We start from the raw sequence: 23864 nt of genomic DNA, 5'->3' as shown, positions 1-23864 counted from the left end.
GAGAGGCTTCTTCCATGCCAAGCAGGGTTGCTGCATTTCTTATGTTGCTCCTCCAGAATAGGACTGGTAGAGCTGTAATATTTATCACTTTCACTAGGTCCCTTGTTTTTGTTCTTCTTTGATACATCTGCCTTGCTATTTGACTTTGGGAAAGTCACTTGCCCTCTTCATGCCATCTGTGAGGTGTCGGATGATAATGCCTCCCATGCAGGAGTGCTGAGAGGCTTAATTAATGTTTGTGAAGCATGGCGTGAGCATCTTTTTAAAGAAAGGCGACAAATGATTGTCAGTAAAGGAATAGCATATGTCACGGGGCCCAACACTCCCTTGTTTAAGAATGGCATGCTGGAATGTGTACCATAAGAAAGGAAATCTGAAGCGTTCTCACCTGCTTCTGCAGTGCTTTGGCTCTGCAGATTGATGGCTGGAATTGGGGTAGGTCTGTTGATCTATTGCAGGAAAGCTTTTCCAACTACCACCATCATGTGGTGTACTGGAAGGGTTTTTTTAAAAACAAGTTTTGTGGCACCTTAAGGATTAATAGACTTACTAGGGCATAAACTTTCATGGGCTAGAGCCCACTTCATCAGATGCATGAAATGGCATCTCAAATTGACAAGATCTGATGGACTCTAACTCATGAAAGTTTATGCCTGGAAAAAAAAATTAAAGGGGTCACAAAACACACTGTAAAAAGAAAACTTTCATTTTGTTCCTTTACTGAGTGCTTTTTCCCCCCACTAAGTTTCACCATGTCTTGTCCCAGAATTTCACTTTCCTCTTGCTCACTTTCTGTATAGCCATAGAGAAAATAAAACTGGGGAGCATGAAAATATATATTTCACACACACTTAGAAAATTAAAAAAAAAGAAATCCCATGTTGCATTTTGGCCATAAAAGTGAAATCAGAAAAGGTTAAAGATTACAGCTCAAGATTAAAAGAAAGTCTTCTAGAGTCCCAGGAGGCAAGTATAAATCGAACTTAAACAGAGTTTGTGGCAGAAACATATTAATGGTCCCAATCTCTTCATAAGAATGCTGATGCTATTTTCACGTAACTGAAAACCATGCTCAAGAACGTTGGGAACTGAGATGATATTTCTAGATTGGGAAGCCTTTCTCTCCTTAAGTAAATTGGAAAATGACAAAAGTGCTCCTTGGGGAAAAATCTGCAAGAAATCTCCTTGCATCGCACTCCCTGATTTTCTTCATTGGGAAAGAAAATTGCTCACTCCTTTTCAATGTTAAGGTCACCTGCCCCCAATCTTTCAGTGTCATGAATCTGGCCAATCAGGGACCCTCAGCGGGATGGACAAAATGATGCACTGGAGTGTTATTAAGCAAAAAAACACACACAAGTTGATTGATTGCACTGCAGGGTGTATGTAGGACAATCATCCCAAACAAAATAGTGCTATCCCTGTTCTGATTGAGCAGAGAACTGGGCTGTGAGGGTTGTATTTGCAGGAGAAGATAGATTGGCTAACCTGGAATTGACTGATTAGTTTAGGATTTAGCAGAGGGGGATAGCAAAATTATCTGAGTTTCCATCTGGACCCCTGGGATTGCATGCCACTGTGGAAAGCCGGTATTCTACTCATAAATTTCTGCAATGCTGCTTTAAAGTCACTTTCTAAATTTAATTGCTCCTTCATATAATTATATATGTTTTATGTTCAGAACCCATGTGTCAGTGTGACACAGCAAGGACTACATTCAAGAAAACACCAGAGAACAACTGATATTCAATGTGTATCTTTTGGACTGATAAAGGATTTTTAATAAGAACAAAGAGGCCCCAAAGGTCATAGAGAGCAATACCTAACAATGGAAGACAAACTGATCTAATTTGCCCAGGTCAGGTAAGTCCACACTCACTCCTAGATATTAAGCTGGATGCTTTTTTATGATGACAGGGCAAGCAGGGATAGTTGGCTGCATCAGTTTCCCTATTAAAATACGGAACTGGAGGCGGGTGTAATTTACCACAGGGAGATCCCTGCCTCAGTTCTGCTTACATTCTACAGCCTGTGCTGGAAACTGCTAGAAAAGGTTTCTCACTTCATCTCCATGAAAGGTGATTTGAAAGACTGCTTATGAAACAACTGCTGGGGGCAGGATGACCAGATGTCTTCCTTGTCCAGGACCTGCCCTACATTTCAAATTTCAAAATGTCCTTTATTTTGAGCATGACTAAGAAGCATGAATTTACATTTATATTGTTTATATTATTAGTGTTTTTAGCTTTTCCTTGGTCATGTCCTACATTTTGCAGTGCCTTGTCTTCCTTTGAGGTTAGGACCTCTGGTCACTCTGGCTGCAGTGGGGCTTTGGAAGCCCACATCCATGAGGGATCTTTGTGCCTTACAAGCACCCTGACAGAGTTGCTTTCCCATATCTCTGGTTCAAGGGTGGGGACAATTCTGTGACAGGCATTCATTCAAGCTGCTCACAAAAAGCCCACCAGCTTTTGAGCATACAGCTGGTCCTCCATATCCATGGATTCTTTATCCATGGATTCAATCATCTACAGCTTGAAAATATGTTAAAATATATAAATTCCAAAAAGCAAGCCTCAATTTTGGTATTTTATATAAGGGATGTCATTTTACTATGCCAATGTATTTAACAGGACATGAGCATCCATGGATTTTGGTATCCATGGGGAGGGGGGGGCAGGTCCTGTAACCAAAACCTTGTGGATATACCAAGAGCTCACTGTACTTGCAATACCAATAACAAGAAACATCATTGTAGAGAAATGTACAAAGATCCTCATGTTTGATTGTATCCCCCCCCTTTCTTACTCTCCTCTTAAGACATGGTGAGGGCAAAGAACAGCCAAGGCAATTGATGGGATATGTCACAGTGGCCTATTACAAATGAATTCATCCTAGGTACTTGGTGTCTAGCAAGGCATGCCAGCCTCTCCTTCATCCAGCTCATACCCATCTGTGATGGCAGGGGTCAGAGCCAGAAGAGAGAGCAGAGACATATGTTTTCTGAGCTTTGGCTAGAAAGAAGACATGGGATAGCAAGAGTTGAGGAGATAGCAATAGATTCACTGAAGCAGGGATGCAGGGGATTAAAGAAAGGTGAAAAGTGGGATGAGGGTAGCTGGGATACAGGAGAGAACATGGAAGCTTTAAGGAAGATGGGAGTGGAAGAGTTTAGGAGCAGGAGAGGCTGGAATAAAGACTGAAAGGGTCTTCCAGTGATGGGGAGAAAGAAATGATTGATAACTATGACACAGAAGATATGGAGAAAGTAGATGGGAATAACGTATCCTAAAGCATTTTTTGCATATGATGACATCTGGTAAATGTGAGCGATGCTAGGCTGCTGTGCTTGGCTAATGACCTTGCTGGTGCTTCCCGCCAGGGAGGCCTTATGATTCATGTCCAACTTGCAGCTACAGTCACATAGTGTCTTGTGCTTTGCCGTCTGTTTACTTCTGTTAAGAATATTTCTACATGTCAAGAATGTCCTTTTCTTTATTTTCTCTTTTCAAGAGCAGCAGCATCCTCACACTGTCATTGTCAAAGCACTTAGCCATCACAAACTTCAGAAGAGTGAGAAGTAGGGGGACTCTTGAAGCATAAGACCAGTCATTGATTCCCAAACTTTGATCTCCCCAGGTGTTGTGGACTTCATTTAAGAGCCCTGGTGGCACAGTGGCTAAGAACCCTGGTGGCAAAGTAGTTAAATGCCTGTACTGCAGCCACTCACTCATAAACCATAAGGTTGTGAGTTCAGCACCAGAAAAAGGCTCAAGCTCGACTCAGGCTTGCATCCTTCTGAGGTCGCTAAAATGAGTACCTAGATTGTTGGGGGCCATTAGCTTACACTACAATTAGCTTAGGGAGTGCTTAAGTGCACTGATAAGTGGTATAGAAATGTACTTGTTATTGCTATTGCTATCTCCTAGAAGCTGCAGCCAGCTTGGTCAACAGTCAGGAATTCTGGGAGCTGAAGTCCAAAACATCTGGAAAACAAAAGTTTGGAAACCTCTGCATTAGATGATTGTGTGTCTCAGTGGCTTACTTCTGCAAAGAGGCCAACACACTTCAAAAATGCAGCATGTCCAGTGCTGCCTTGACCACAAATCTGGTAAAAGAGCAGTTGTTGGAATCTTCCAGAACTACATATTAGTATTATCATGGGAATAGCAGTTTACGGCTGCATGTGGATATGTATGAAAACACCCAATGCTTAGAAAACAACATGTGGAAATTGAACAAAAAAGTCAAGAAATCACCTTCAGCTACAATGTTATCAATTCATAGAAAATATTCTGATTACAGTCTTTGGGATTTCTACCAACATAACTTTAGATGTGCAAAATAAGGACAGCAAAAACTATCTTTATAGTAATAGTAAGTGATGTAAAAAGCAGAAGGATGGGGTTTTACCAGTAATTACCTATGGGTAACTAATGTTTGGTGACATTTGGGCAAACCAGGCAGTGTAATAGCCAGTGTCATGCAGCTTTTGCTGGGCTGCAGCTCCCATCATTTCTGACCATTCTGGTTGATGTTGATAGGAGTTGGAATCCAACAAAACATCTGGAGGACTGCTAGTTCCTCACTCCTGGAATATACCAAATATAGCCACATAACTATGTGTTCAAGAAGCACATTCTTGGAAAACCAGAGGTTACTAAGGTAGCTAAAGTTGGGGAGGTGGCCATTGGTGGCTTCTGGATGACAGATTTGTCATACAACACATTTGCCTCCTTGTTTTGCTCTGATTTGCATTTCTGCATTTGCTGTCCAAAGTGAGCAAAACCTGTGCTTGTCTTGAGACAAGCAGTTTGCTTCCAGCTTCACATTTCTTTAATTTGATTGTGATGAATGCCTCTGGCCTGATTTCATTTTTCAAATATGCCTCCCCCACTTCTTTGTGACAGGCCAGTTTATAATAATTGAGGTTATGAGACATTCCCTTGCTACCTTTTCCCCGCTGCAGGGTGTGGAAACTGGTAGGCAGAGAGACAAGTGCACCGACAGCTTTCCTGCTATTGGCTGAGTTTAAGAGTCCCCTCTGTACTCTCCCCTACCACCACCAATGCCCCTGCCAAAATCTATTTCATGAAACCACTTAAAGAGAAGCTTAACTTCAACTGTTTTTCTGCTAGGATTTTAATGAGAATGGCCCCATTGCTTCCAGGCTCTTTAGACAGATTTACCAACAAGACTGAGCTGGGTAGAAAGTCAAAATAGAAGAATGAAGGGCTGTAAGCTTGGGTTGACAGGAAAGATGCAGATCAGCAAAAGTGGGTAAAATACATTTACAGCCTGATGAAGCAAGAAAGTGGTAGCAAGGGACAGGCTTCTCTGCCATTGGGGCGGTGAAACAGTTCTAGCGTCTATTCAAGGTCCTGAATCTTATTCCCAATGTAGGTTCAACATTTTGAGTAGCTCCTTTAAAGTTTAGACTAAAACTCAGAGTGGATTGAATGTCCCATTGACATGGAAGCAAACAATTGGCACTGGAGATAGAACAAGCCCTACCCATAATAACTATAGAAAATCTCTCCCTGAATCATGGTTGATTATTAGTTTCCACTGGAGGCATGCAATGTGAGGAAACTTGGTGGCTTCTGTACTAATAAAGACACCCACATTCTGCAACAGGGGAAACCAGATTCCATGCACTGCAATATAAAGTAGAAGTAAAGGAGCTTGAAAGGTCAAGCCAGCCCCATCATTAGGGAGGGTGTGGTGTGTGTGTTATGTTCTTGTTTTTAATATAGTTGCTGCAGAGTTATTATTTCACTACTGTGCTTTGCCCTAACAAAACAGAGGAGCAGAGGCCAGTGCTTCTGCCTTCGAACCTCATGCCTAAGTGAGTGAGGTGCATCTCTGCACACTGTAAGCTCAGTCTGGTGTTATAGCACTTTGGCTGCATGGCTTGGTCTGGGGAGTTTGCTGGAGATCTCTAACATCTTCCCATAGAGCTGTCATTTCCAGGGTTTCTTGGGGAGACCAAAGCCAGTCTTTGTTCTACTTAAATAAACCCACCTTGAAAGGTCAAGTCAGGTCCACCATTTGGGATGGTGAAGGGGCTGCCTTAGCTGACCAAGGCTGAGCCATGGCTGACTTGCTAAACTCCCAGACCATTCCTCCACAACTGGATGCTGCTGTCATCCTGATTTGGTGGCTGAGCAGTGGCAGTATTTCCTTGCTGCTGTGCAGGTTGGTTTGTCCCATCTGGTTGCCCTCTCCCAAATACATCACTATGCCATTGGGAGAGGATCTTGATGGAGTGGGTAAGTGAGAAAATAGCCAACCCAAACCATAACTTTCTGGCAAGCTCAACATACACTCCATATGCCTAGCTCTGATGCTCAACGAATGCAAGTTGGTGCTGCCATGTTTGTTTGAGCTGGCAGCCAGCAGGTATCCAGAGAAGGTCTGGACAAGATAGGGCAAGAAGCTAAGGGACAGAACTGTGTGTATGACATACATGCCTTGTCCATACAGTCTGTTGTCCTCCTGCAGGATAGTGGAAGATGGTACTCTCTGGTCCTACTGTATTGGGAGAAGAATTTAAGAGACAGTCTAGTTGGCTTTTGTACATAGAATGTGTGCCTTGGGATGGGGGATTGGAAATCCATGGTGTTTGTTGCCTTTAGGCAAAAATGTCTTGTATAAGCCACCTACAAAAGCAGGAGGTGTTCCTGGAGTGAAAGAGTCTCCCTGAAGCAGCTCCTTTTCCATATAGGAGCTTCTTTTCTCTAGATGGCATCTTGACTCAGTTCTCAGAAAATGGACTTAATTTGGCCACACAGTGCCTGGGACAGAACTCAAGGAGCTCAAAGGGACAGAAGGTTTTAATTGCTCCCATGTGCCTAGTAGCTGAATACAATCATGATCACATACAGGCAAGAGAAGGAGGAATGGGAAATGAGTTTCTATTCCCGCTTTAATTAGCATATAAACAAGTTATGCAAATGAGCTCTGCCCCAGTGTTTTGTTTTTTCTCTCTCTGGCTGCCAGGGTGGGCCAGCTGTTTTTCTCAGTACTCAAGGGGTGATGGGCAAGTCAAAGACAGAATCATCAATATCCACCTGGCCCATTTGAAAAAGGGTGCTCTGCCACAAGAGGGGATATTTTTTTCTTGCCATAATGTGCAGCACAGGGTCACTGGCAGGGGCAACAGTGCATTGCTATCTAACACATCCAGGCTCTAAAGTGCTCTAAGGTGATGCCCAAGAATTAGATAGTGTTTGCAGTTTTGCTGCTTATTGGGACGAGCCTCACCATCTCTATTGAAGGAAATCTCTCCCTCTGAATCATACCAGCAGAGTCAAGGGTAATATTGGAAACACAGTATCTGAGCTCAGAGGCAGGGTGAATAAAATATGCCTTTATTTAAAAAGCAAACACAACTAGCGAGTGTTTTAAGATTGCAAAATAGTGCTAATAACTAAATGTCTTTTTTTATGGGGTGGTGGTTAAAGGACAATTACGTTGTATTTTATTCTATTAACTTTGTATTTTATTCTTCTGACAGCTCAGCATTCGTCTTCTTATTTTGAAGGTCAATGAATTGTATACTTTGTCTGCTTCTCAGCTTCTTTTTGGTCCAAAGGTCCAAATACAAGTCTGTTTTGAAAACAAAAAAGGCAGTCCTGCCAAGTGCTTCTGTGCTGGCTGAGCTAATGGCATTATGAAATGCCTGACTCTGGCTAGAAATTGGCCTTGTGCTAAAACTCCTTTCATATACTGTACTTAGTGTTTGGTCATCTTGTCAACTGTGTTGGTTGTTTGGGTGACCAGTTTGTAAACGCCTGGGTGTATCTCTCTCTCTCTCTCTCTCTCTCACACACACACACACACACACACACTTTCTGCATGCTTGGTAGGCCATTTCTGAATATACTTGTGTGTGTATTTTTTAATATGATCTCCCCTAATATCTCTGAATTTAACATCTCTAGGACAGGTTATCAGCAGCGCAAAAGACAGCAAGGCAGGTGGCAGATGGGGAAGGATCTATCCATCCTTGTAGTGCTGGTATCAAGGGTGAGATCCTGAATTATCAGTTCAGCCAATCCACCCCCTGCTAGGTCAGGACAGAATCTGTGATGGAAGACGCATTAGGAAGCACTTCAGCCAAGCAAGTACTTAACTATAAGCACATGATTGGGACTCTTGTCATCTAGCAGATTTAAGCATCAGTTTAAGTGCTTTGCAGCATCAGAGCAGGGGGAGTTTCATGCCTGCAGCATGCAGTTGAGCGCTAATACTGGATCAAGAACACCACAGTTGAGTCAAATGATGCTTACCTTTATTCCTGCCATAAGGACTGCCTTGTCACTTGCCGAGTCAACAGGCTTAGCTGGCCCGGAAAGCAACAGTCCTCCAAGCCTTTTAAAACCAGGAAGATGGCATTATTTATCATTCAAATTCTTTATTTATAAAGCCCCATCCGCTCCATCCTCTCCACAGAGGCTCTGGAAGGTGGCATACAAGCAATTAAAACAAAATTGTGCTGATAAATAAATAACAATTAAGCCATCAGGCCATGAAGCTAAATGTCACTATGATTGTGGAAATGCCCTTTGAGATACTCAGTGGGGGCAGAGGGAAGGGGGTGGAAGAGAGTGCCTTGCATTTGTAGAAAGGAAATCTGGGTTTGAGCCGTGAGCAAAACAACCGGGTTGCCCATGTTTTTCCAAGGTTGGGATTCTCAGAAGTATGAGGTTGCAAGGTACAGGCCCTGAGACCTTGAACAGGTTTATCTCCTTTCAGAATTGCATAGAAGTAGGGAGGGAATACTGCCAGGTTCTACAGTCTACACTCACTGCAGAACCACAGTGGTCCTTTAAATTGATTCAAGTCTCCAAGGCCAACTGTTCTGTGCCTTCAAGTTGTTTCCAATTTATGGCAAACCTACGGCAAACTCATCCTGGGGATTTCTTGGTTTGTTCAGGTGAGGTTTGCCATTCCCTTCCCCTGAGGCTGAGAGCATGTGACTTACCCAAGATCACCCAGTAGGTTTCATGGCCAAGTTGGAAAACGATCCCTTGTCACCAGAGTTGTAGTTCAGCCACACTAGCTCCAAATGAACTACATCCAGGGTATTAAAGGAACTTGCATGGCATTTCAGAGCTTCTTTTGTCTATTATCCTTAATAGTTCCTGAAGCACAGTGGAAGATCCTGCAGTTGGACAAATTATGTTCCCATTCTTAAAAAGGAAGTAAAAAGGGACAGGCAAAGTCTCAATTATAGCCAATGGCACCAATTTATATGTATAGGGTATATGCTTGTCTCTCCCATCAGACAGCTTGAGAAGAATTCTTGCTCTGGATGTTGTATGTCTTGATTTTAGTAAGACTTTCAGTGAGGTCTCATAATGGTCTCGTAGACAATCTGGTTAAAAACTGTTACTTAAATTTGTAGCGGGGCTGTTTGAACTAAAAGAGTGCTCACCAACAGTTTCTCATTATTGGGGGGGGGGGGAGTAGCAGGTGGGGGGTCAGCAGGAATCTCTCCTGGTCACAATGTTCACATTTTTCACAAATGGCTTGGATGAAGGAATAGAGAGCCTGTTCAACAAATCTGCACATGACACCAATCTGGGAGGATCAACTGTTATCCTAGAAGATAGAATCAAAGATAACTTCAGCAGGTTAGGAAGTTGGCCCAGAACTCACAAAATGAATGTCAACAAGGATAAATGTAAGGTATTCTATTTAGGCAGGAGAAATCAGATGGACAAATACAGAATGAGTGATATCAGGCTTGACAGCTGTATGTGTTAAAAGGATTTAGGGATCTTAATAGGCCACATGTTAAACATGGATTGATGATGTGACTTTCAAAAACTTTCCTTGTCTCTTACATCCTTATCACAAACCTAACAGATGTCAGTTATGTTTTTTTAAGTGTTGATGGGTGTTGTGTGTACATGCATGTGTGGAAGTCCCGATTCAGCAATGTGTATGTGTATGCCTTCAAGTCACTTGTCAGTTTATAGTGACCCCATGAATTTCATAGTTTTTTTTTTTTTTTTAAAGAAAAGGAATCCTCAGCAGTGGTTTTGGCATTCCTTCCCCTGAAATCTAGCCTACAGCACCTGGTCTTCATTGGTGGTCTTCCATCCAAGTAAAAATCAGGGCTGACCCTACTTAGCTTCCAAGTTAAAACAAGATCTGGTGTTTTTGGGGTATTCCCAGTATGAATAAGTTAGAGAGAGGCTGTGGCTGACTTTGTGCTAATTCCTGCTATCCCAGCAAAATCCCTTGTTGCCTTGTACTTCTCTTCCTCAGAAACCAGACCATACCTTCTGCTCAGATGTGGTCAGGATTGACTTCTGCCCCACTACAGAGCAGTCCTCTGTTTCAAGGACTGTCCGGCTGTAGTTGAAGCCACCTTCTATTTGAAAAGCTGTCTAGTTCAAGTCTAGTTTTAAGGTCAAAGCTTCTAAGATGGCTGAACAAAGGGAAACTGGCCCTGATTCAAATCTGGCTCTCTTGGGTCATTCAGCTCTTTAAGGTTCCCATGACCCATTCTTTAAGATGTCACAATGTTGTGATTTCCCAGCTTTTCTGTTCTCCATTCTGGAAGCTTGGAATCCAGCCTCTTTTAAGGCTCAGTTACTGGCCATTAAATGTATTAAGCTGAATTGTTGTTGTTGTTGTTGTTGTTGTTGTTGTTGTTGTGTGCCCTAAAGTTGCTTCCCACTTATGGCAATCCTAAGGCAAACTTACCGTGGGGTTTTCTGAAGCTGAGTGTGTGTGACTTGCCTAAAGTCACCCAGTGAGTTTCCATGGTCAAGCGGGGAATCACACCCTTATCTCTAGAGCCAAGTCCAACATGCAAACTACTACACCACACTGGCTTGCAACTAAAATACAGCAGAAAATATACACACACACATAGAGAGAGAGAGAATCATAGAGTTGGAAGAGACCACAAGGGCCACCCAGTCCAACTCCCTGCCATGCAGGAAGACAGAATCAAACATATTATATATTATTCCATCCTTTCGTCTTGCCTAGCACTGGAATGACTCTCCTGAAATGAATTTGGCTCTTAGGCTGAAAAAAGGCTTCCTACCCTTGCTTTACATTTGCACAGTCTCCTATTTGAAGGGGTTTCAGAAGGCACTTCTCTATTTGAAAGCATCCCTTCATCCTAGATGGAGGAAAGAACCTTAAGGAAATGTAGGAACCTCAAAGTACAGTCTTTCTGATCAGCTCCGCTGGCATTCAAGGAAAACTCCTTAACAAGCATCAGAAGACCAAGCAAGGCCTCATGACCATTTTGGGCCTTATCCTATGCAAAGCTGCATGTTGCACTGCAGACCTAGCAGCCTCTCCAGGACCCCACTGACCTCTTTACAGCAGGTCTGGAGCTCTTATGTGCTTTCTGTTTAGACATCAGGAGGGCCAGGCACTCTTTAAAATTTTGGCAAAGTCCATGAGGCAAGGGTAATGGCAAGGGACATCATGGTAATGATTTTCTTTATCTGTGACAGGATGATGGATAGGAGTACAAAGTAAAAAAGTAGAGTAGCCTTGTCAAGTGCTTTCCTCAGCAGATTAGAATTCTTTTTCAGTTTTCCACCATGATAACTGTTGTAGAACTGTATGTGGAGTCTGAGATCTTGTAGCACCTATGAGACTAACTGAAATAAAAAGTTGGCAGCATGAGCTTTTGTAGATTTCAGTCTACTTCCTCAGATGCATATAAGTCTTTACTGTAGAACAGACATTCAAAAAATGTGGGAAAGAAGAGCAGTGTTGGAGTGGCATTGAAACTGGAAAGTTGTTCTTCCTCAACAACATAAAGGATTTCTCTTATTAAGTGCATTGCTGGGAAGAGTCTTCTTCCCATTTACAACTGGGGGAGAGTCGAAATGACTCTGCTAGCTAAGGCATGCCTGTAGATTTGTTTTTTGTTTTTTTTTTTAGAAAACTTGTAAAGCTTGGCTTTTCTAAAACAAGATTTGAAGACTGCTGAAGGACAGTTCTTGTTCCTTTAGCAGATCATGGCTGAGTTCTTCACATCCAATAAACTTAATTTGGGGCTTTACTGGCTCCTCCAGGTACAACCTCCAGTCCCTGCACATACAATATTATTAAGACAGAGAAAACCTGTACTAAACCCTTCTCATTGATCCCTTGATTCTATATAGTTCAGGTAATAGTTTTCAGCCTCAATGAGAACTATTCCCTTAGATTTATAACATTCATTAGTAGATTATTGGTTTAATAAATAGCTTATATAGTTTTGTATCTGAATGTTTTACCTCTTTATTTTTGTTAATTACCAGGAAGAGCAGAAGATCACAACATATATAAAAATACAGTAGTATGCAAGCGTGTCCCCAGATTTAGATGACACCGTGAGCAATGTAGAATATGCTGTTGAGCAGCTGCCTTGACACTTTGAATAATGCTTGATTAAAGGCCCTATAGGGGGAGCTCTGTCTTGCAGTGGAAAAAAATATTTGAAGTACTGCAGAGAGCTGCAGTCCAGATGCTCTCTATGCCACATTAGACAGCCTTTGTCAAGTTGTATGTTTAGGTTCAAAGCTGCATGATACGAAGCTGCAGTATTATAATGTTTTTGACCAATAGTAGGAAAATAAGAGAAACTTCCCTATTGCATGTCAGTGTCATCAACAGTTCTCACAATATGTTGGCAGGCAACATTTTAGAAAGGAAAGGAAAAGAAAGGATGTGGAAATGAGCAATGCTGCCCTGTTTGATGATCTTCTGCTGGCCACCAAGGGCCTTCTCAGTGGTTGCTCCCAAGCACTAGATCTCCCTAGAGAAGCCAAACAGGCTCTCTCCATGGTGTCCCTCTGTCAGCAGGTGAAGACCTTCTTCCTTCCTTCCTTCCTTCCTTTCTTTCTTTTGAAAGACCTTTGGAAACTGACTACTAATGTGGAAAGGCATACCCTCCAACATTTCACAGGTGAAAATAAGGACATTTGTGGATGAGCAATATCAGGGTGTGCTCAGAAAAAGGTGAGACTGGATAACAAGAGGGCAAAATGTATATGCGAAGAAAGATACACAAAACTAATATTTTAAGCAGTGAAATCCTGGGATGTATGTTCTGGAAAAAAGATTTGGTAATCAGTGTGGCGTAGTGGTTTTGAATGTTGGACTGTGACTCTGGAGACTAGGGTTCAATTCCCAACTTGGCCATGAAACCCACTGGGTGACCTTGGGCAAGTCACACATTTTCAAGGGAGGGCAATGGCAAAGCTCCTCTGAAAAGATCTTGCCAAGAAAACTCCACAATAGGTTTGCCTTAGGATTTCAGTCAGAAACAACTTGAACGCACACAACAACAACAACACTCTCTCAGCATGATCAACAAAATCTATACTATATAATACATTATTTTGAAATCAAAACACTTTATCAGGCCTACTAAGAATTACAGTTCTACTCAGATCCATTGTATGAATTCCGCAGTCACATACACCCCAGCCAATGCACATTATAGATTAGGTCAAGTCCCAGCTTCCTCAAAAAATAACACTCGTGTGGTCACCTGGAGCCCATCATGGCTTCTCAGCCTAACCTACTTCACAAAATTCAAAGATATAGCCATATTAGTCTATAGCATCAAAATGCAGAGCGATCTTGTAGCATTTTTGAGACTAACTGAAAGAAAGAAGTTGGCAGCATAAGCTTTTGTAGACTTAAGTCTACTTCCTCAGATGTATTTGGTGGAGTAGAAAGCCAGGGACAGACCTATATAAGCCATTAGCGTGTGAGAAAGATTTTCACAGAGTTGTTCTTAGAGTAAAAACAAGTTTTGTGGCAAAAAAAATATATGCAGTACTTTTAGCTTCAGGAGATAAAAGGGATGCAGTTGATTAAGAAAAATATAGATAGAAAAAACATGATTGTCATGAGGAAATGCATGTACTCCAATGACAGTTTAGAATGTCTCAGCCTACAAACCTATACAAATTTACCTGGCGTCAGTGGGACTTATTGTACCTCTCAGTAGATGTGTGTGTGATTGCAATGTTAATGTAAATGAAACAGATCTCTGCAAGAAAAAAAAACCCCTCAGAAAGTTGAATAACTCTGGAGCCCTGGCACACAGAGAGAATTAATAAATCAAAAGGGAAAAGGGTAGAGAGAAGAAACCCAATAAAACTAAGATTTAGAATACAAGGTTTCAGAACTGAAGGGAGGAGAAAGAAAATCAAATCAGGACTGTTCCTTTTCAATATTGACCATATTTTAGGGAAATTTGAGGCAGGGTAAATACATGTGACTGTGAGAAAGAGAGAGATCACCTGGTTTAGAGTTCCAGGGATGTGGAGTCACAGAGTACAACACGTTCTGTTCCAAAGCTACCAGAGGCTGTAACACTTTGCTTTTGTGTGAGCCTACTGAGAAGGCCATGACCCCCATCCACTCTTATCCTCCTGAGCTAATTGAGTAGAAACTACTTTTCTTTTTTTAATGCAATTTACATCAAGTTAAAATAAACTCAGGACAAAGGGAAGAGGAGAGAGAAACCAGGACATTTTAAAAGCAGCTGGGAAAGTGGGATGGCAGAGGATTAATTGGGACAGCTGAGGGGTCTGGGAAAAGATTTTAATAACTGTGCTGTACTATACCTATTTCTTGTTTTTTTAATGGGTATGTTTTTAATCACTTTATGATCTATTGCTGGTTTAATTATATTTTATGTTTTCATTGATGAGAGCAATTTTCTCAATTTGAGGGCTGGTACACACCACCATAAAGCGCTCCCTGCAATACTAGGGTTAGGGAGCCTGCACCAACTGCACGCTATCTAACCCTAATACATGCGTGGGCACCATCGTTACATGGCACCATCCACATGGTGTGCGTAATGATGACATCATGCACACACCGTGTCAAAACGGTGCAGCACACACATAAAATGTCCGCGCCACCCCAGACCGCTTATGGTGGCCTGGCAGAGGCACGAAAAGGAGCTCCAAAATGGAGCTCCTTTTGGGCCACCACATCATTGGCGTGGCAACCAAACAGCCACGCCAACAATGCAGAGGAGAAAGGGGCTGTGGCGGCCGCCCCTTTCTCCTCTTTAGTGCCATGGTGCCTAAGGCACAAGGGCACCCTTTTCCAGGCCAAAGAGAAGTGGCATTTTGCTGCTTCTCTTTGGCCTGGAAAAACGCCAGATTGGGGTCGCAGGGCTGCCAATGAGGCTGCCCTGGCCCCAATCCACCACGAAAAGGGGCAGGTGCAGGCCACCCCTGACTTAATTTTGGAAGCACCTTGAGACTCAAGGCTGAAGAAAAGATAGTATATGACTATATAAGAAAATAAGAACAAGAATAGTTCTTTTATGTGTAGTATGAGATCTCTGTTGGGTATGTCAGACCACACTGCTCTCCATAATTTTCTGTAAACTGGAAAAATGCAGCTTGCAATTTGTGATTCCCTCTCTCTTATTCTCTCTCTCTCTCACACACACACAAACTACATGGATCAACTATGATTTTGCATATTTTCTTTCCTTCTGAGCCCAGTTTTGGATTGATAAGGCACTCAGTTAATGTTAATGGGACAGTGGGACTATATATTCAGGGGTAGCTGTGTTGACCATGCAGCAAAATACAACAAAATCCAAAACCCCAAAGCAGTAAAACCTTTATTGGGCCAACCCCAAAGTACAAAATACATTATGCAAGCTTTTGAAGCTTCACTGGTGTCTTCATCAGGCAGAGATGTTGAAAGTCATGCAGGAGAAAAGTGGTGATGATGTTAGAGTCACAGGCCTCTGTGATGTTATCAGTTGAGATGGTACTGAGGAATTTCAATGCAAGAAGAGACCACACTCCCCTTATTGGCCATCTGAAGACTAGGGAGAAAGATCAATAAAAGGCAGGTAATAACATTTCAACTCCACTAGCAATAGAAAGTAACTTCTCTTGAGATCCATATGTCCTATGCAAAGCTAGCTGTTCCTTTCTTAGCCAAATAACATTGAATATACAGTCGGCCCTCCATTTTCCATTCTGAACACACACACACACACACCGCAAAAATGGAGATTTACCAATATTCAAGCCCCATAGGGGCTTGAATGGTGTGTGTGCCTGTGAGCGTGTGCAGGGTGTGTGCCCCGGGAGCGCACCTCCTTGAAATTAATGGAGGTTGCCCCTCTGTGAATGTTCAAGATCGCAGATCTCAAGTCCATGAGAACAGAAGAGCGACTGTGTGTGTATGTCTCTCTCTCTCTCTCTCTCTCTCTGTGATTCTGCTTCTAGTTTTAATGAGATTTTTGTGTAAAAAGTCGTTGAAATTGATAGATACCAGTGTGGATCAAATGCTTTTACATCAGCACAGGAAATGCCTTGATCCCCTTCAGGATAAATATCTGAGATAATTACTGTATTGAATATTGTGGAAGTCAATCACTGAATACATATGATAGATGTTTGATTTGCACAGGCCCAGATGTGTCTTGTGAGAGTAGATGGTTCCCATGTTTGAATTTCTATCTGAAGACAGCTCTCTGAAAGCTTCCCTTCTTCTTTACAAAGAGATCAAATGCTTCCCACTCTGTCATCCTCCCTTCTGATTCCTTCAAGGCACCCTTGCCTTCAATATTATCCCCCATCTAGAGCCTTTGAATGGCACAGGGGATTAAGCTATTTCCCAAGGAGATGACACTTGCTCATGGTTTAATTTACAGCTGAGCCTATTGATTTGCCCTGCTTACTGCTTACAACATTTCAAAAAGTTGGCTATGCAATTCATTATTTTTATTTCAGACACAGAGAGCATTTTCTTTCTCCCAAACTATGGTTCAGGCATCTTTATCCCCAACATCTTATTATGCTAAAATTAAGGGCACCTTCTACAAAAATTGATGTGGCATATTAATCATGGCAAGCACATATGCAGACAGTTTGGCCAGCTATAGAATGGCTGTATTTCTTTCTGTGACAGTGCTTTGAGGTCTGTAAATCAACTCAGACATTGACCAACTGCTTCACATGTTCCTTCATTCTGCCGAGGAGAAATATGAAGCAGGGTCATGCTGTCAACTCTGCTGAGAGAGGCCATCCCCATGTGGCTCCTCTTCACCAGGTGTGTGTGTGTGTGCCTTGTCGACCGGTGGCATGACCCCATGAATTATATAAAGTTTTCTCAGGAAAGGAATACTCACAGGTGGTTTTGCCAATTCTTTCCTCAAAAATACAGCCCACAGCACCTGATATTCATTGGCAGTCTCCCATCCAAGTACTAACCAGACTGAACCTGCATAGCTTCTACGATCTGACAGGATCTGCTTTCATTTGGGTATTTAGAGCTGTTTACATTTGACCATTTAACTTTAAGAACTGGTGCTTCATTTTGCTTTTTCCTCTTCCATCCTCTTCCCTTGTGCCTTTAGTGTCGTGTCCTTTCCATTGCAAATGTAACGGCAGGGACTGCCTTGGTTGTTACTGATCTTGCATAAGCCACTCTGTTAACCTGAAGAGTAGTGTTAAAATGCTTTAAATATATTCACACTTGGCTTTGCAAATCTCTTCCTTCTGCATTCCTGTTTTTGTCATCTTTATTATTAATTTCCCCTTGTCACCTAAACCAAGGAAGCATTCTCACAGCATTAGTGTAAGAAGAAAATGTTATATGTTCAGTTGAAGGAGAACAAAGCTGCCTTAACCTTCTCCTCTGATTTATTATTCAAAGATCTTTACACATTTCATTCCTTGGGCTGTGAGAGTTTTTTTCAAATAAAGCCCCTCCCCCCCTGCTTCTATAAGATCTGACAAAGTATGAAGTCATATTTGAGAAGAGAAAAGGGGAAGAAAGCTGGGGTTTGGGAAGACATAGAGTGTTTATGCATAGATTGCAATAACAATCTATGCTAGAACATTTCTGAAGGGCTTATTCTAAGTCATTATGTGTAGGGTTGCAGCCAAAATCACACAGCAAACCATATGGGCAAGGATTGGAGTGTAACGGTGGTGCGTCATACCTACCATAGGAACAGATCCTTACATGTTCAGAAAGAAAAATCCATCTCTTGCTAGCAAAGTGGTTGCATGTGCCTGCATGTGTTGCATGATGTGGGACAGTGCTCCAGCTCATGGCAGGGAGGCTGTTCCAAATTCCCCTCGGAGGGGAAGGCACCCTGAGTCACATGGGAAGAGGCCTGGGCATCCTCCTCCCACCCCCCCGCTTTGTTCGTGACAATCTGTCCTGCCGGTGCGGCTGGTATTTTGGCTGCTTGGAGCATCACTTCCTCTCAACATCACATTCCACCACGGTGCCCTTTTCCAGGCGAAGCTCCCAACGTGTCACACGTGGCAGTGAGCTTTCCTTGCCAGGGCAATCTGCTCCAGCTGTGCCCTCATTTCTCCTATGACGACACTGTGACAGGAAGGCCTGCCCTTGTGACCACTAGGCTCGATTATTGTAATACCTTCTGAGCCGGCTGTCCAGACCAGCAGAGCGCCTCTTGCTCTCCCAAAGCTGCTTGTTCAGAGAATGACAACGACACCAGCAACAGCAGTGTGGGCAGCCTTGATCCTGTTATCTCATCTCTCCCCGCCTCCCTCTCTGGGCTCACCACTACCAAAGCTGCCTCAAGAGCTGCATGTTTCTGACTTGATGTTTCTCAGTTGCTCTGGTAAGCCCTTTGCTGCTGCTGCTGTCACTGTCAAGGGAGGATACAGCACACAGCTCTGTTCCTCCAACATCTTGGTGCCACTACCTGCTCCACATTATCCAGAGCCTGAGAGTAACTAGTTACTTGGCCTGAATTATTTTTTTCAAGTAGCAGAGTTATAATTAACAAGGATAACTTGACAACAGAGAATTTCACTAAGTTTGCACTGCACAGTAGGCTCTTGGTATCTGCTGGGGTTTGTTTCCAGGACCCCCTGTGGAAACCAAAATCCATGGATGCTCAAGTCCTGTTAAATACAATAAGGCAGTAAAATGGCACCCCTTATATAAAATGGCAAAATCAAGGTTTGCTTTTGGAATATTAACATTTTTAAAAAATATTTTCATGGATGCTTGAATCCATGCATAAAAAAATCCATTGATATTGAATGCCAATTGTAAATTAATTTTAAATTACTTCTAAAGATATATTGAGAACAGCCTTTTATAATTTTTTTTTACTCTAGAGGAACCCTTGAAATAATTGCCAGGTGTCAGAGATCCCGTGCATAAAAATGAGAATATCTACTGTTAAAAAACTGTTTAAAAACTGTTTTGTTTTCAGTCACACTCTCTTGCAGAAGCCCAAGTGATCTCTTGTGGAACCCTAGCATTCTGAGGAACTCTGGTTGAGAAACCCTGTGTTAAAGATTTGGGAATGGGTGCACCATTCTTCTATCCCACTTGGCCATGTCCGATAGACTTTGCATGATGCTACTCAGGGACGTAGCCAGGATTTTAGGAAGGGGGGGGTCCAGACTAAGTGCCCCCATTATAATGGGTCTTGGGCGCAGCGGCGCAGCAGCATGCACCATTTTTCTAATGGAAGGGGGGGTCCGGACCCCAAGAACGCCCCCCCTTGGCTACGTCCTTATGCTACTGCAGTCATGATTTCACTCTATCTGTGTCAATGTCCCACATTGGTTTGTAGGAAGAGCCATTTGGATAGGAAGCCTAAAGAGAAAACAAAGGAGGTGGGGAGGAAGAAGGAACTCTACAGAAGTCTCATCTACATTAGTCCTGCATGTTGCCAGAGAAGCAAACCTTTCCCACCTCTGCCTTCACAACATAGGGTTTTTTTTTTAAATGCCACAGTATATTTAATAAGGCTTAATTACTGGATTCAGCCAGCAATGCTTTCATAACTGCTACAATCAACATGCTTCCTGACCAAAATAGTGGCCAGAGGTATAAATATTTAACATAAATGAAATAAAGATGGCTGTTCTCAAGAAACAAAAGGTGGCAGCTCTCCCGATCATTTTCTTTTATGCTTTTAGGTGGTGGGAGGAGGGTGATTCTTGAAAGGGCTGGATAAGCTATTGGCTATGATGTGTGGCTGAACGGATATTCAAGCTCTGAAGAACTTGAAAACATAGCTTGTGTTGCATTTTGTTGGAAGACATCAGGAGAGGCTGGCTAACTGACTGGGTAGCAACAACAGACCCATGGGACATGGGAAACAACTGAGGCAGTTATATCAAACAAGCTTCCTTACTCTGAGATTTAGCACCAGCATAGTATGGTTGCAGTTGGGTAGGTTTTCAGCAATTATCCTGGAGGGCAGTTCAACTAAGTGTTATTTACTTTGCTTTCACATACATTATTGTTGGCTGGGAGACTAGATCCCAGTACAGATAGAATTCATTATTAGATGGGACAGGAATGAACCCTAGCTCAACCCACATTGAACAGCTATTTGTTTTTACAGAATGTCATTTTTTTATTAGGAGTGTTTCTGGTTCTAATGGGAATATCCCAATAGTCCTGGAAGGATGGGCATCCCTTCATAGCATTTCAGTGTGTCATCCAAATGTGTTTCAAGTTCCTTCTTTTGTTTGGCTGCAACACACTTCCTACTAAGGCATTGGGAGGACATTGGCTGGATAGCCATAACAGAAGAATGACCATGCTGGATGAAAACAGATGCCTTTCTGTTCCTACGGTGGCTAACCAGATGTCACAAATGGAACAGAAACACAATGGCTTCCTCCCACACTTGTGCCCCAGAAATGCCTGCTATGCCTCAAAACTTTGATTTTCTCACTGAAAAAAAATGCAGCGATAGTAAGGTCTATACTCCCAGTCACATCCAGTTTACCTCTTTTTTGTTCACATTCTGCACATTTTGCAAATATATCCCTGTGAAAGTTTCCAGTATACGCCTTTTCAATATGGGATGCCCTGAGTCATAAAACAAGAGCTCTAGGAGCTTTGCAAGAGTTTGTTTCGGTCCTGTAAAGGCATCTGACTATCTGCAATATAATAAAGTCCTTCACTAATGTGTTATCAAACTGCAAGTTAGAATTTATGATTTATAGCAGCCCTGAATTGTTCTCAGCTGTTCATTTGTCCAGTGGCTACAACACCAGCAGGAAAAATAATAATTAATGAAGTGAGCAAAAGGATTCTGTCAGTTACCACCTCCATCAACAATTCCTTTAAAAAAAACAAAAACTTGAACCAGATCTTTCAAATGCAGTAGAGCCCATTTGTGCTGACTGCTGAAATCCTGAAGATTTCAGGTAGCCATTTCACTCAGATAAATTCATCAGAAGAAATAAGTTCATTCATCCTGAAGCCAGATTTACCTGTGACTCAGCTGGTGACTTTGTCAATCCAGTTTGTGTGTTCCTGCATGGAATGGGGTTGGACTGGTTGACCCTTGTGTTCTTTTCTAACTCTGTGATTCTGTGTTTCTAACATTTGTGCTGAATTGCATGGATCAGAACCACAAACATTCAAGCCAGCCAGTCCACCTCCCCATCAAACTCACTTTTTTGACCTGAATGTTATATATATATATAACTTTATTACAGCCATTTGGCCAGCACAGACCTGATTGTTCAAACCACAGTATGATTGCCTTGAAGAAATCTGGTGACCACCCTGAGACACACTTTGGAATAACCACAGTATTAGGAAAGATAAGATAGCAGATGCAAGAAGGATAGCCATTTGTGTAGTGCACTTTCTCCCAGAGAAGATTGACCTTGCTGGTGTGCCTGGGACAGCTTCTGGTTTGACTATTATAACATGCATTACATTGGCTTGCTTTTTATGACTGTTTAAAGATGATGGCTCTAAACTCTAAAAGAATGTATATTGCTATCTTGTTTCCAAATAAAAGCCACAGAGAATATATTACACATACATGGAGGGAACACATTGGTTCTCTTCTGGTGCCTGAGCATAATTAAAAGGCTGTTTTGTTAACATTTAAAGCCCTCAATGGGCCATGGGAATCAGCCGGCCCTCCAAACGTTGATGCACTACAACTCCTAGGGCCTTCACTATTGACTAGGGCTGCTCAAACTTGTAGTCCCACAACATCTGGAGGGCCACATGATTCCCACCTCTTTGTGGGAATCTTTGTGCCTTCAAGTTGTTGCTGACTTATAGCAACACTAAGGTGAACCTGTCACAGGGTTTTCTTGACAAGATTTGTTCAGAGGATGTTTGCCCTTAATTTTCTCTGAGGCTGCTGAGAAAGTATGACTTGCCTAAGGCAAGTGGGTTTTGATGGCCAAGCAGGGATTTGACCCCTGGTTTCCCAATCCAACACTCAAACTACTACTTCATATTGGCCCTGTCACACACATTATGGAGTTTCATCTCTTGAAAACCTTAAAACTCCTGCTCTGTTATGTTCTAAAATGAATGAAAGTCATTTTATTTAAATAAACATATGGCAATGACTTGCAGCCTAGGTTTCTCCCACCCCATCCTCCTGCTATTAAGAGATAAGATTTTTTAAAGGGTTTTTTTTTAAAATAAAATAAAAATAATCTCAGGATGAAATGATTCCACTCTCCACCGGTGCACAGAGCACTGTCTTACCTGACTGTACCTCTAAGGTCACAGTCCCATACATAAGTCACCTGGAATCAAGCCCCATTGAACTCAAATATATCTACTTTTGAGCAGAGGTGCTTGGGGCTGTGCTTTCATTTGCTTTCTCCAGGTACTTTATCAGCCTCCCGGACATCAGACTTGCACTGCTTCCATTCACAAAAGTGGCACCTCAAATAGTGAAGTGAAATGAAGATGTAGATTAGTCACACCAACCCCTAGCTATCTAGTGACATTAAATGAAAAATTAGCAGTTAGGTGATGACTCCTGAGGAGGTCTTTGATCCTGCTGTGACTATAATGAGATAAAAGTGAACAAAACACAAAAACAAACCTTGTGGAAATGAAGCAACAGAATATCAAAGGTCTCTCTGCTGCCCACCCACAAAACAGTCTGGAGCTAAATTAAAATACATTACTTCTGATTTCTGTTCAACAGCTCAACTTCCATGCTGTCATGGAAGCATGAGTATGTTAAGGCAAGGGCAATATTGATGTGTGATGTTTTCTACGTATTGGCCAAACACTCCCATTTAAAAAGAAACCAAACTGATATTTAAAAAGCCAATTCTTGTAAAATCCTTTGTTGTCTAAGGACATGCTAAACAGTGGCAGCTGGTGCCTTCCATATCAGCAAAGTGATGTATCTGCTTTCACTCTTAGTCCCATCATTATAACAGCTATTCATGGTGCTGAAGCTATTTTGGGGAGAGGGCTCAGTCACACAGAAGCCACCAGGGGGCAATCAACAGCTCATATAACAACCACAACAGACTGTGAGTAAGCATAGTCTATCAGCCAATAATGTGCAAGGATATGATGGAAGAGCATGACATAGCGGTTTGAACGTTGGACTATGGCCCTTATCACATGTGAGACTGGATCTCCATTCCAGAGCAAATTCGAAATGAAGGGGAAGCAGAGTCAATTCGAATCCAAGGCAATTCACATGATGAATTACCACACGTGAAGAACAAAATTGTGGTGATTCCTGAGTCAAAGCGGAGTGAGTGCACATTAAATTATCACACCAGTACATACCATGTGGATTCAACGATTCGAATTGGGACTCTTGCGCATGCTCAGTGGGGCTCTGAATGCATCATGAACCTTTGTACTTCCGAGGTGAAGAAGGGAGTCACTTCCTGGTTTCACTTTCATGTGAATGCTAGTCTCACGTGAATGATAGAGAATGTCACCTATGCCTACATGCCCTCTGCTTCATCCGAATGTGTCACCTATCTCTAAATGTCCCCTACTTCATCTGAATGTATCACCAGCAAAATTATTATTATTATTATTATTATTATTATTATTATTATTATTATTATTATTATTATTATTTT

The 23864-nt window shown here is 42.2% G+C and overlaps 1 long non-coding RNA gene across 1 annotated transcript in view; it reads left to right on the top strand.

Annotated features, from left to right (window-relative positions):
- LOC121924449 overlaps positions 1 to 23864 on the top strand; it is a 30206-nt gene that overhangs the window by 4656 nt on the left and 1686 nt on the right. Inside the window, exon 2 of the long non-coding RNA XR_006102601.1 lies at positions 1682 to 1863. This is a non-coding gene — a long non-coding RNA (uncharacterized LOC121924449). The remainder of the gene's footprint in view (positions 1 to 1681; positions 1864 to 23864) is intronic.

This window comes from Sceloporus undulatus, chromosome 2, assembly GCF_019175285.1.
Source record: "Sceloporus undulatus isolate JIND9_A2432 ecotype Alabama chromosome 2, SceUnd_v1.1, whole genome shotgun sequence".
In the NCBI taxonomy this organism is placed as follows: Eukaryota; Metazoa; Chordata; class Lepidosauria; order Squamata; family Phrynosomatidae; genus Sceloporus; species Sceloporus undulatus.
This window is presented reverse-complemented; position numbering and strand designations above follow the sequence as displayed.